Source organism: Diachasmimorpha longicaudata, chromosome 4, assembly GCF_034640455.1.
Source record: "Diachasmimorpha longicaudata isolate KC_UGA_2023 chromosome 4, iyDiaLong2, whole genome shotgun sequence".
Classification (NCBI taxonomy): domain Eukaryota; kingdom Metazoa; phylum Arthropoda; class Insecta; order Hymenoptera; family Braconidae; genus Diachasmimorpha; species Diachasmimorpha longicaudata.
In genome coordinates, this window is record NC_087228.1 from 376176 (window position 1) to 388996 (window position 12821).

The 12821-nt window shown below is 39.2% G+C and overlaps 1 long non-coding RNA gene across 1 annotated transcript in view; it reads left to right on the top strand.

Moving 5' to 3' along the window:
* Positions 1-11448, top strand: part of LOC135161239 (uncharacterized) — a 123651-nt gene extending 112203 nt beyond the window's left edge. Inside the window, exon 6 of the long non-coding RNA XR_010298739.1 lies at positions 11272-11448. This is a non-coding gene — a long non-coding RNA (uncharacterized LOC135161239). The remainder of the gene's footprint in view (positions 1-11271) is intronic.
* The last annotated feature ends 1373 nt before the right edge of the window (positions 11449-12821 follow it).

Below are 12821 nucleotides of genomic sequence, written 5' to 3' on the forward strand. Positions count from 1 at the left end.
TGCATTTAATTCAAATAAATTATTTTTTCTAGAGACGAGCAATTAATTATCAGGCATTTAATGATTTCAATTATATTTCTCTATTGTTTATGTTAATTGTGTGACCCCTCCAATCGTATGGCATCGCATTCTCCACTCGTATCTTTTATAATCCCTCCGACAGCTTTCTATATTATTCAAGCCCCCACCCCACACAGATTTTCATAAATACATACCTTTTAAATTCATATTCAAAACTCGTTTGATTTTCCATCATGAAAACACACGGGGGTTTCTGCGGCCCAATCCCCGGGAGCGTTCGTAATTATATTCGTCGTTAATTCCGAGTATGCCTTCGGCTTTATCGTTTGAGGTGGAATGTACCCCAAGCCTTTGTCCAGTGGTTTCAACGCGGGGTCAGTATGGCTGTCCACTTTGCTTTCGTCCGGAATTTTTCAGACTTACGTAATATCCTGAGTACGGATGTGAGCGTGTGTTGAGTTTGAATTCAGCGCTTGGATCCTCCACCTACGTCTCTGTCTCCACAGCGAAAGAGGGGTTGGGGGAGGGGGCTAATGCAAACAAGCTTGTACGTCGTCGTTCTCACATATACGTACATTTTCCTCTTCAACCCAACGTCCTGGGGCCAGCCCCACGTCCAGACGATTCATTCCCTCTTCTCTTGTCACCACTCTACCGCCCCCCCCCCCGCCCCTTCCACTGCCACCTTTCAGGGTATGTATATACGTTTGATAGTAAGCATGTACGGTTATTCGTTTTCTCTCGCCTCCGTCTTTTCAGTCTTTCGTAGGTGGTGTCCAAGTTGATTGGACACAGTGAGCATCTTCTTTAGCCCTCATGCCTGACTGGATGAGCCCTTAAACATTGGAAAATTATTCACAAAGTAACTTGCTTATTGCAGTTATCCGGAATTTTCTCAGTGATAGAACGTGGACGCTTGCAAATTCGGTAGTTAATGAATTTTAGAGAAAATTAATTCGTAAATATTTAAGGAAATAATCTCCTTCACGCTGTAGTTTATATGCTCCACATAAAAGTAATTTGATCACTTTTTCTGCCAAAATGAAATGTTGAAGGACAATTCCAGATCGAGTTGTTGCCACGACGATGAGTCGTTAAACGAGTGGTTAATCTGTGAAGAACAAATCACATATATTTTTTATTTCATTTTATTTCGCTAGCGGATTACGTTTCGCAGTGTAATTTTTTCGAAGAAGAAGCCACCGCTGCGGGGGGTATTTCAAATAATTTTCATCACTTTTTCGCAAACGACAGCATAAAAGCCAACAAATCGGAGGATTCCGAAGAGGAGTTCGATTTCTTTGGGCATTGACCACTCAGTTTCTCAGCAATTATCGACGGAAAAAAATGCATTCACCCTGAAATATCATTGGTTGGATTAAATCGTCTGATTTGCATAAGATACGCAAAATCGTAAACGCAAATTTATGATTATGCGAACGTATAGATTCGAGACCGAACGGGATAACTGCTAATAAAGGCTCATCGTGGCAGCAAATAATGAGGGGATCCCCTGGGTGGCAGAGGCGCCACGATCCGCTGGTCTCTGAATATGCTTCAACCAACCCCAGCCTTAAGCTTATATACCGTATGCTACATTATTACTACGTGTTACGTTGTAAACATTCTTTATTCGTAAATCCTTTGATTTTGTGCTCCCTCAACCCTTTAAGGTGTGACCCGTTTGGCTTCTCCGTATCTTGAGTCCATATCCTCCAAACTTTTCACTTTGCAATGGATCGAAAACCGATCAACTCATTGTCGCTCTACAGCTTGTCGTTGTGTCATGAGTTTTTGAACTTCATGGTTAATCACTTGATGAAGATTGTTGACGTTTAAAAATTCAAAAACATTTTTTGGTGAAAGGACGAAACGATAAACTATTGAATAAATCATTGATACTGTTTGCTGCACGCAATCGAAAATTATTGGTTAATTGAAATTCAAACGAATGCTGATGTGCCATTGAATAATTGAGAGATAATATGATCTCCACTCTGTTTTCAATTAATATCTCGCAATCTAAGGGAAGATGGCGCAATCCTTAATATAACATTTGACATTGTTAATATGATGATTTAGTTAATTTGTGAAATAACTAATTTCTTATGTATTATTACAATCTGAGAGGCGCCAAACTATATACCCTTAAATCATTTCACCGCTAAGTACTTCAGTTATTTCTGAAAATCACGTTGGTGACGCAGTAAAAATAGGTAAAAATGTGATAATTACGATATATAAAAGCATGATGGAAGCAATAGTAACATATTTCAATGATGGTCTACTCATAAACCACTTCTGTAAAAAGTTGAAGTGAGTAAAGTGACCCAAAATGCTTTTACTTTCTTCCATACTCTAATGGAGAAGAAAGAGCACACAAGAGTGAGATTGTCCGGAACGTAAATTTCCATTATGAGAATCTTTCTGTTCCAGATGGGGATTGGTAGAGCGTCCAGCTGGATGATTCTGGCAAATCAGGAAATATTTCAGTGTATTTTTTGTTTTTCACCCATGTGATATTCAGCTGAGGGAATTCTTTTCTTTCTCTTCAGCAATATCAATGTGAATAAAAGTCAAGAGGTTGGCTTGGTAATTTTCCTTACGAATAAATAGTGTGGACTATGGGCTCTTTTCTTTTACGACGTAGGTGTAACCTATAAAATTGCGAAAACTATTGAAATGATTTGAGTATATGATGTTAGTCTCATATAATTTGATACTCAAACCGTACCAATGAGGGGAGAAAAAAAAATTGTAATCGTAGCCAAGATTGAAATTTATGGACAAGCAATATGAATTTACCTGCGGAACGTCGAATCGTCCCATAATATCGGATAACTTAGATCCCCATCAGATATTCTGGTCTTTGAAAAGAAAAAGAGGAAGACCCGAAGTCGATAGAGAGTGGGGGATGACATGAAAGGTATTGCAGCGTTATCTTGCCAACTGTCGGTTGTAAATACTCTGGTGGATGATTTTATTCACTCCGTGTCGACGGGGAGCTCCATCAGGACAAACATCATGATCTCGGTGAATCTTGAACATGTGGATCGAACTGGTTCGAGCGAGGTGTGCGTCATGGTGGCGACGTGTGTTATTCTTCTTGTCACATCCTGTGCAAATTGACAAATCAAGGATAAGACATTAATTAGAGGAGATTAATTTATTCAACTTTTAGTTTTGAACTCCATAAGACATAAGATTTGATACTTGAAATCACCGCTGAACTCGATGCACATTAAACAGTCAATTAAAACATGTTTTATTGAGCTTTAATTTGATGCCAATCGTGAATTCAATTAATAATTTTTTAATAATTTTGTTAATCCAATTATGGATTACTTGTCGGTGAATGTTCTCTACTAATGAGCGAGGTTAATCATCCCACCGGCTGCAATATTCTCCCCCTGAATGCCGTCTGCCGTTTTTTCAGTAATCGTCGTTTTTTGTCCACCTCCAGAGTTCTCCCCCGTTTCCTTCTCATTGACACTGACCAGATCAAGATAATCGAAGTTTCCTTCGGGCCATCGCGCCCAAACGACGAAGGGACCCGGAGGACGATTGGATGTGGGGACAGCCTTTCAAGTTGTATCTTGTCTGCCATTAGCACGAACAATACCGGAACTAGTTCAGGATGTATTCGATGTCCTCAACGCCTCCATTCCCTCTCCAGTCCACCTTCAGCATTATCAGCCCCGGTCTTGAGAGTGGCCCCGAAGGCTTTTTCATCCCCGGGTAATTTATCAAGACGCTCCAATGTTTTTGTATCTGTCAAAGCGCAACGTCCTTCCAGCCAACGCAACAGTGTGAAAGACATTTCAGTCTACAATAATCTTGTCCTTTTTTTATCCCAAAGTTCCAGTTTCGTATGGTCGAAGGAATGCCTTGAAATTCTCATGGTAAAATGAATGCCACCTCTGGACGGACTCGGTACGTCGAATGGGCGGAAATTGCGCGAGGGATGGAATATGTGTTGTGTATTGAGTTATTGGTGGGCGTACAGAACTGGCAATTTATATATTTCCACTGATATTTGTCATCAAAGGAGTGGGCCATTAAGACGAGTGCTGAGGAGACTCCGCTGAAAGAAAAGATGGGAAAAATGTGCGCTCTCTTTCGCAGCGTGGGGCATTAGACCGTGGCGGCCATTAGCCAGACTAGGTTTTTCTTTTCGGAAGGAAATTAATGGCTGATCTCTTTCCGCGCGCTCTCTGAGAGCCTCATCTAACCCTAAGGGGTGAGATATCATCCGGCCACCCTTCATCCACTATTGAAACCAAACGTCCGAAGTGCTTTGTCTCACTGCCACTGACAACCCATCAAACAATACCAATATCATAATCAATTTCCTTATTTCTATCGTTTTCTTCACATTGAATTGAAGGCAGAGTTTATTTCTTTATATTAATTACTTTCAGGTAGAATTTCGCGGTATTTATTACTTGATCCATTTCCATTAAATGAAAAAACAATTCCAGGTTTCGTTGGCACAATAAGTGATAAGATAAGATAGCGTGGACGATCATTACTCAACAGTTAAAATAAATTGAATTGCTATCACTAGATATCTTATTCTCCCTAATAAGTTTCATTGGAAAGCTCTGAGAATAGAAACAGATGAATAAATTAAATTCAAATGAAACTGATTAGATATTCTGGAGATTCAATGGTTTTTTAATTAAAATTTTCAATCTTTTGGATTTTTGCGATTGATATGAAAAACCAAATTATTTTTCACTAAACATTTGATTCTATTGAACCTCCAACATTAATTGGAAATCCCATGATGGAATTTAAGAAGCTCAACGATTAGGCACCACGTGAGTGGCACGTGACTGGGAGGATGCGGCAATTACAAAGAGTCTCCCCCTCATTCCTCCTACTATCACTCGACCCTTATATCCACTCATGCCGGCACTTTCCTTTTCGGCGGCGCCTCAACTCTCCTCTCTCTCCTTTCTCATTCACATTTTGCCAGTGATCCAGCCTCCGTCCCCGCCATTCTCATCATCCTCCGGCGTCGTGACGATTAAATTTTGCAAAAGCCACGGAAGCAAACTTTCCAAGAATTCCTGGGCCATCAATTCTCATTGCACTGACCTTCCAAGAACTCGTCAAGTCGTCAGTGTATCAATACCTCATCATCTTGGCACGATATAAAACTGGTGAATTGAAGGAGATTACGTCGTGAGCCAAAGACACTCCCCCGCGGTGTCGTGAGCCATCGAAAATTCATAGACTCAAATAAAGAGAAAATCGATGATGTATATTTAAGATTTATAAACCGAAGTATACACGTTCTTGAACCCGGCGCTCACGTCTACTATAATTATCCCCAGGTAATCACGACCCCACACCACATGCACACATACAAACGTGGCCCGAACGTCTTCGGTAGTCTCCTCTCCTTCCCCCTGTTTTACCGCAGTCGAGCCACCGTATTCCGCAAAATTAGTATTTCCATTCCCCGGTTAAGAAAAACAAAAAGCTGCATGAAATAAATAAAAGAAGCATAAAAGATATACGAAAGCCAACGTATATCCAGGGAGAGGTACTCGAGTCTTTTGCCCATTCACCTTCGTCTCGCTTCCACTTTTTCATTTCTCCCCTTCGGCCGTCTCACTCGCTTCCCTTTTTTTCCTCATTTCTTGTGTCCCTGGCCTTCCATATAACCTCGTGTTGTGTTTATTTTTGCAATTTACCCGAGGATACAGCCGAATGCTCCCAAAGACCGACAATTAGATTTTCTGGAGATGGTGGGTGGGGAAAGATCGGACGTTTTTGGTCGGCTACTGTTTAAGTGACCGCTCGACAAGAGGTCGCCTCCCTGATTTCGAGGATGAGGGATATCCTCGGTCTCGGAGAGAAAGATTTTCTACCCAGAGGAACAGCTACACCTGCTGCAACTCATTCAGTCGGTTATCTCATTTATCATATGTTCATTGTTACATTTGTTAAGAATTTCTTGATTTAAATGTGAGGATCTTGTCGTTAAAAATTCATATGCTCTAAATATTCATATAAATTCTTGAAATTGACGCCTGATTTTCATAATTTAAAATTTCACCAATTTCCTCTCATTACATTACATTAATATAATTATAATTGTCAATGAATTGAATAATTAGTAACAGAAATAAATTCTATTTTGTTAAATGTCAGGAAATAATAAGTAGTTCGATAATTTATGGAATTTAACAATTAATTATCATCCCTTAATGAAATGAAAGCAAATATAGAATTTAATTTCTCAAAGATTTTTAATACTATCTATAACGTTTACGCAACATCACTTCTTCTTATCATTTTTTTCCAATTATATACCAAGAATTGTAAGTTAAAATCTCTGATATCTGTATTGATTTATGCAATTGAAAAATATAATTTTAATTTGAAAATAAAATTCATAATTTGAACAGCCGTATCTTCAAACCGAGAGTGACTTTATAGCTCAACACAGGATTGGTGAAAGAGCAGGTGTAGATATATGATTTGAAAATCCCCTGCGTCTTTGTCTGACATTGGAAATACAGTGTTATTTTTTTCAGCGATATAATAATGTTTGTCATTAAAGAAAAGGCAGCGAAGATCAGTGGATTTATTCATGGAGACCCCTTTTGGAATCTCCAGAAGACTTTCGATCGAAAGATGGGATTAGGGAACACGTTAAAGATTTCTTTTAGCGCTTGTGGACCGGTTTGCATTATCCTCGTATTTATTGGAAAGAACAGATCGGATTACCAACCGACTAATTTTTCTTGTCCCAGCGAGAAGATTCCTGTCTGTAAAAAAAAATCATCAAAAACATCCAACAAAAAATCAAGAGGAACTCACACACAAGAAATACATTTGACTGTAACTATTGGTCGCTCTGACGAATTGCATTTGTCCCGGGTATTTTCGAGGAAGACGTTAACCATTAAGAGGGTGAGGGTTGAAAGGAAACGAAGACGCAAAAGCCGAAAAACTGTCTCGAGTGCAGATGGAATGAAAGCGAAAGGCCCGAAAAAGCCTCTCTCCCCTCTGGGGTCATGAACTTTAAAAAAAAAAAAACATGTGCATTGAAAACGAAATGCATTCACTGGTGTCTTTGTCTCGTCGATATGAGGAAAAAGGGGCAAAAGCTGGTGTGGGGGCGAGAAATCGAGGGAATAAAAAGAGGGAGGGCAGAAAGGTGAAGATGAGGAGGGCTCTGAGAGGAGAAGAAGAAGGACAACATTGGAGCACGGTTTGAGGTAGAGGGCACTAAATCAAGGCCCCGCATGCTTTGGATGGCATCTAACAAATGAGCCAATGACAACCAGGTCCCAGACGCTCTACCGACTCGGTATAGGAACAAAACGATAATATATTCGAAGCCTCTTGAGCACAACACACAGCCGGATACAGGACGAATCGGGTCTCACGAAAGTCAAAGGACTCTAAGAAAGAGATAAATAAAATAAATAATAATAATGATAATGTGAAATGAATACGCCAATGTGCGTTCACCACGTCAACCGAGAACTAATACCCAACGGTCCACTAATGACGTACAATAATTTAAAATATGATAATGCATAAATCAACGATAATCGTTAATTTCTCGGAATGTTAGATCGCTCGGTTCATCATCTACCACGCACATGTGCCCTGGCTAAAGGAGGGTAAGAGATAGTGCCCTGCGATGCTCTTGGGACGATGGCTTTGAGTCGTTGGAACTCTGGCGGTTTGCGAGAGCGAGAGAGACGCTGATACCTCGGGTCATTTGTGCCGGAGTTAGATTAATTGGATTAATTAGGCATTACCCTTGGCCTACGGGCGAAACACCAGGCAGATGCATTAGTAGACGCTCCAACACGTATGAGAATGAGAATAAAAATTCAACCTTTTGTCTTTCACATTCGATGCCTTCGACAAAATTGAAAATGTCCGTTGGCATGGCTCAGAGTCATTATAACCATTCCAATTTGACACGCTCACTTTTTCATTTTATCACTATCGCTCCACTTCTCTTCTCTCCTCTCTTCTTTTTATTTCGATTCATTGACCTGAACCTTCCGTTCACCTATAATTATTTCCACATCTATCACCTGAGTGCTGGCTTGGAATTGGCGATGTGATGTACCGAGGCAAGACATAAAGGGGAGTCAAAAAAATTGACAAAGAAATCCATAAGTGTCATTCATATCTTCTTCATGTGTCCCATGAAAAGGAGGATTGAAAGCTAGTTGTGAATATCTACCACTTCCTTCAGTGCAAAATAATAATCAAGAGGAGCAAACGATGGAGCGATGATATCGAGGACAAAAAAAATATGAAACCAAGAATTTATGAGCAATTGAGCTGAATTTCTTTCACCTGTCTGTGACAAATAGCTCCAGTCACATTAACACGCGAATTTCGTTGATCAAATCCGACGTATGGGATAATGTTTACACCGAATTCCAACTCAACGCATGAATTTTGACGAAATTGTCCGTTACTAGTGCGTTTATAACCCAACAAGTTTATGATGACGTTGGTCACAACTACTGGGAAATATTTTCTATGTGTATTATGGTGGATATTCCGTGGAATTTGCACCATGAGTTAACCTAACTATAGACAGTCCTCGGGCTCTGATGTATTTCTGAAGCACTTGGCTACTGTCCACCATTATGCACATGATAATTAGAATGCGTCGGCGCGTGTCTCAATATATCCACGTGGGACTTCAACTTCTTCGAGTCATAGACACATTTGTGTACGAGTACTGAACATATGAATATGGTATACACATAAGAGTAAATCGTCTCGGGATTCTCCAGGTCTTCCTTCATTTACCATTTCTCTCAGAGACAAAAGTGTCATTTTGCCAATTAAATATTTAAAGCGCAGTTACCACTAAAAATTTTGAGCATTTACTTGTCCAAAACAAATGTCATTGGCAAAATTATATTTTTCTCTCAGTGTCCGATGGCTCCTCCTTGTGTCTAGAAACTATCTGGACATGGGCTACTGGACTAAACTGCTCACCCAACAGCTACTACCAAGCGTCTGGCTGTGCTTTGAATAAATTAAGGTGACTCATCGCCCCTCAGTTCATTTCATATAAATGCAAGCGAGACGTCTGACTGTAATCCACCCACGCATTGGGCTGCAACCAAAAAGAACGAAACATTTATCATTTTGCTCGTGTGATAATTTTCGATTTGAGTGCAATCAAAAGACAATTGTCATATGGGAATTGGAATAATTATTAATTATAATCAATATCGTCTCCTTCCTTAGATGCTTCATCATATGAGGAGTTTTTAATCAGTTAAGGAAGAACTAATTACCCATTGATGTTTGCGAATTACCTAATTAATTCAGCAGAGAAGTAGTACTGTCCGTACAACGAGATAAGTTGACTCACCTCTAAGTATAGTTTTTGAACAATAACTCCAAACCTACAAAGAATAGCGAATTTTTTATAATAAAATTTATTGTAATACTCAATTCGCGTGACAGAAAAGGCTATAATAATAATGTCGTAATCTTTCCTAGATTTCGAGATATTCAAAAAGTCACTCATCTCTTTTTACGTCTTGGTTGTTGAATTGTTAATGAGATGTTTGGTTGGAAGGACCGATTGTCGCGGTATTAAATAATTGAAAGTGCTCGGGTGGTGGCCTATCCTTGAGGAAGCATTTGGATTTTTCTTGCAATAAATTCTATTAAATCTATCAATTAACGACTCGGACCGATAATTGGAATCATTTGTAGGGATGCCGGGGAATTGATTATTATCTGATCGCCTCGCGGAATGTTAATTCTGCATATGCTCCTTTCAACGTTATCCAAGAGGATGATGATGCTGCTGAGTCAATTAGGTTACGGACAATTGAATGTGTTAGTTGAAATTGAGTATAATACGTATCCGGACGAGACAGCTTATGCTCCATGGGCCTCTTTTGGCACCAATTCACTTGCACCAGTGAATTTAAATATCGTGTTTCATATCGAGTGTTGAGACAAAGTGTTTGCGCTCCTTATTTTTCGTCTTCCCTGGACCTCCCCCAGGGTAGCCCTACAATGTCTCACGGCTGAAGGGAGCTAAGCAACGAGAGTCAGTTCGCCACTGGGCGAATATCTTGTTTCTTTAATAAACGGAAACGTAACGTAATCGTATTATTTGCTCCATACCTTTTAAGAGTACCCACTTGCCTCACTCCTCTGTATATTACGGGTATTTTGAACCCGAGGAGATCGTCGTTGAAACGGAAGGAATATTTGAGAAGGTATTAAAGCATCCCTTACGTCTTCCATTCGTTTTGATCCCCAACTGACACAGACTTTCCCACCCGCGTTGCAATTGCAGATGAGATGAAATAAAAGTACTAATGTTTCAAAATTTTTGCTTTTCAAAGAACCTGGCTATAAATGACTTTGAGGCTGATGAATGCGCATTTCTTCATATAGATTATTGATTGGCGGAAAGATTCGATACGATTTTAACCCATATTGGTCGTATGTATAATGGTTATGTATGTGATTGTATGTGGTATTTCGTACTAAATGAATCAGCCAATGACCTCCATTTTTTCCATCCTTTGGATAGGAAAAATAATGCTAACCAAATTGTTTAGAATCTCTGAATCAAAATAACAGGGTTAAAAAATGGAAAAGGTAAAATTTTGATAATTATGTCATGATCACTTTATCTAAAGGGGATCCAAGTATGGTTTAGGTAAAACTCACGTGACAATTGTGTAAAATCATCGACAACGACAACTTTTATTAAATATTTTCCCCTGTGTATTGGATGATACTCGATTGTAAGTTTAAATTGTCTTGGCAAGTCTGACAGATCTGATTAAACTCGGTAACAAGAATAAAGCTAAGTATAAAACACGGTGATGTGGTATCTCTCCATTGGTGGGAATCACGTGAACCCAATGGGGGAGGAGGAGGAGGAGGAGGAGGTTGAAAAGATATACAGTGAAGTCAGGTGTCGTGGTTAAGGACACAAGGAAGACGAGAGAAACGCATTAACAGGTGCTATGCTCGGGGGTAATAGCCGATATATCATTGCCGGTTCTCGAACCAACTCGGGAAGCAGAGACCACCTTCTTTCCACCAGGGAGTCAACTCGCGTGAATGGTGGGTTAGTGTTGCCCAGGCGGTTAAGTTGCATACGATATGACCCGGGTGGATTATCGCAAAAAGCATCATAGATCACATCAGCTTTGTAATTTATCCACTCCTCATTCACTATTATGTCAATTTTTTGTCATGTTCCAGGAGATGAAGTCGTCAGAACTTTTTCTTGGCGACCGGACAACACAACTTGGGGAACATTACGTGCGTGTGAAAGAGGACTGGGCTGATGCACAGACAACATTCTAATGACGTTGAATAGTTTAATTATTTTTTTAATGTTATTTTGTTGTGTACAATAAAAACAAATCAGAAATTAGAGTTTTTTTGATTTTGAACGTTTCTAAGATTTTCATAATTTTTATTTCTTCTTGGGAAATGTAAAATATTGAGCATTATTTTCACAGAGGAACAGCATTGAGGGATTCATTTTAATATTATAGAAGCTTCTTCATTGTCGTGAAAGTCAAATCTACACATTCATTTACAAGTTTCTAGTAACAGTACTTTTGAAATCAATAGCAAAGTGGCAAAATGTGGCAAGTGACTTATCACCATTTATTAATTTTTGACGAATATCTCAACATCTTAGGAAGATAGCAAAATTATTACTAGAACAAGTGCTCTAATGAAAGTTTCGACATCTGTCTTAGATTCGGGGTTGTTGCTCAAAAATTGGACTTGAAGATAAGTCAACTTATTTCGTTTTGTCACTTACCTACTGCATTTTTATTGAATTTTTTTCTCCTAATTACCATACACTATTAAAGCTATTGATTACTTCAAAAATTCTGAAACATTGACAAAAGAAATAGATTTTCAGATGATGCTTGTTAACGTGCTCCACTGCGGTGAACATGTTACTCGCATTAATTCGCGGTGTCTGACACATTGCAAGGTGATTCGTAATCCAGGCGACAAGAGGGCAATGCCGCACTTAATACATGCGGGGGAGAAATACTTGAGATGTGTGCGAGTAAATGGCAGAGGATCTCTCTCTAGTTTATAACGAGATCGGTTTTGGGTAGCTGAGGCCACTAGCCCGACCGATACCTTCAGGATGGTTGGATTTCTTGGTAATTATAAACTTAGATACCCCAGTAAATATTCAGCGACGCTGTGAGTTTCCTTGGCGAGACCAAGCGACGACAATTTACGAGATCAAGCGTATAACGAACGTTTATGATGAGAGTAAGAGGGAGATGGTAAGTCAAGATTTTTTCATATGCTGTCTAGTGCTCAAAAGGAGGATGCACGTGCGTATGAAACAAGGGGAATGAGAGGGTGAACGCCGGTGGAAAAAAGGTAAATGACTTTCGAGATATCCGAGCCAGGCTATATATCGATCATCGCGACAATTGCGCACTTTAGAGTGTCTCTAACCAAGCTGAACTATCCAAAATCAGCCGCCGAAATGAGAGGAAACGATTCTTTCCGAGCCGGACTTCAGCAATAATTTATAAATTTTCATTACTTAAATTCCAGTTGCACTTCAATACCTTTTGTCATAACTTCATTAAATTCTAAGTGATAGATCAGTGAAATCTACATTTTTTATATTTAATTTTTAATTCAATTGAATACTCAAATGATATAATAGTTTTTATTATTATGTAGAGATAAATGAATTTTCATTAGAAATCTCACACGATGATGGATTTTTTTTATTTCAAGAGTAGTTTTCAATGTTTATT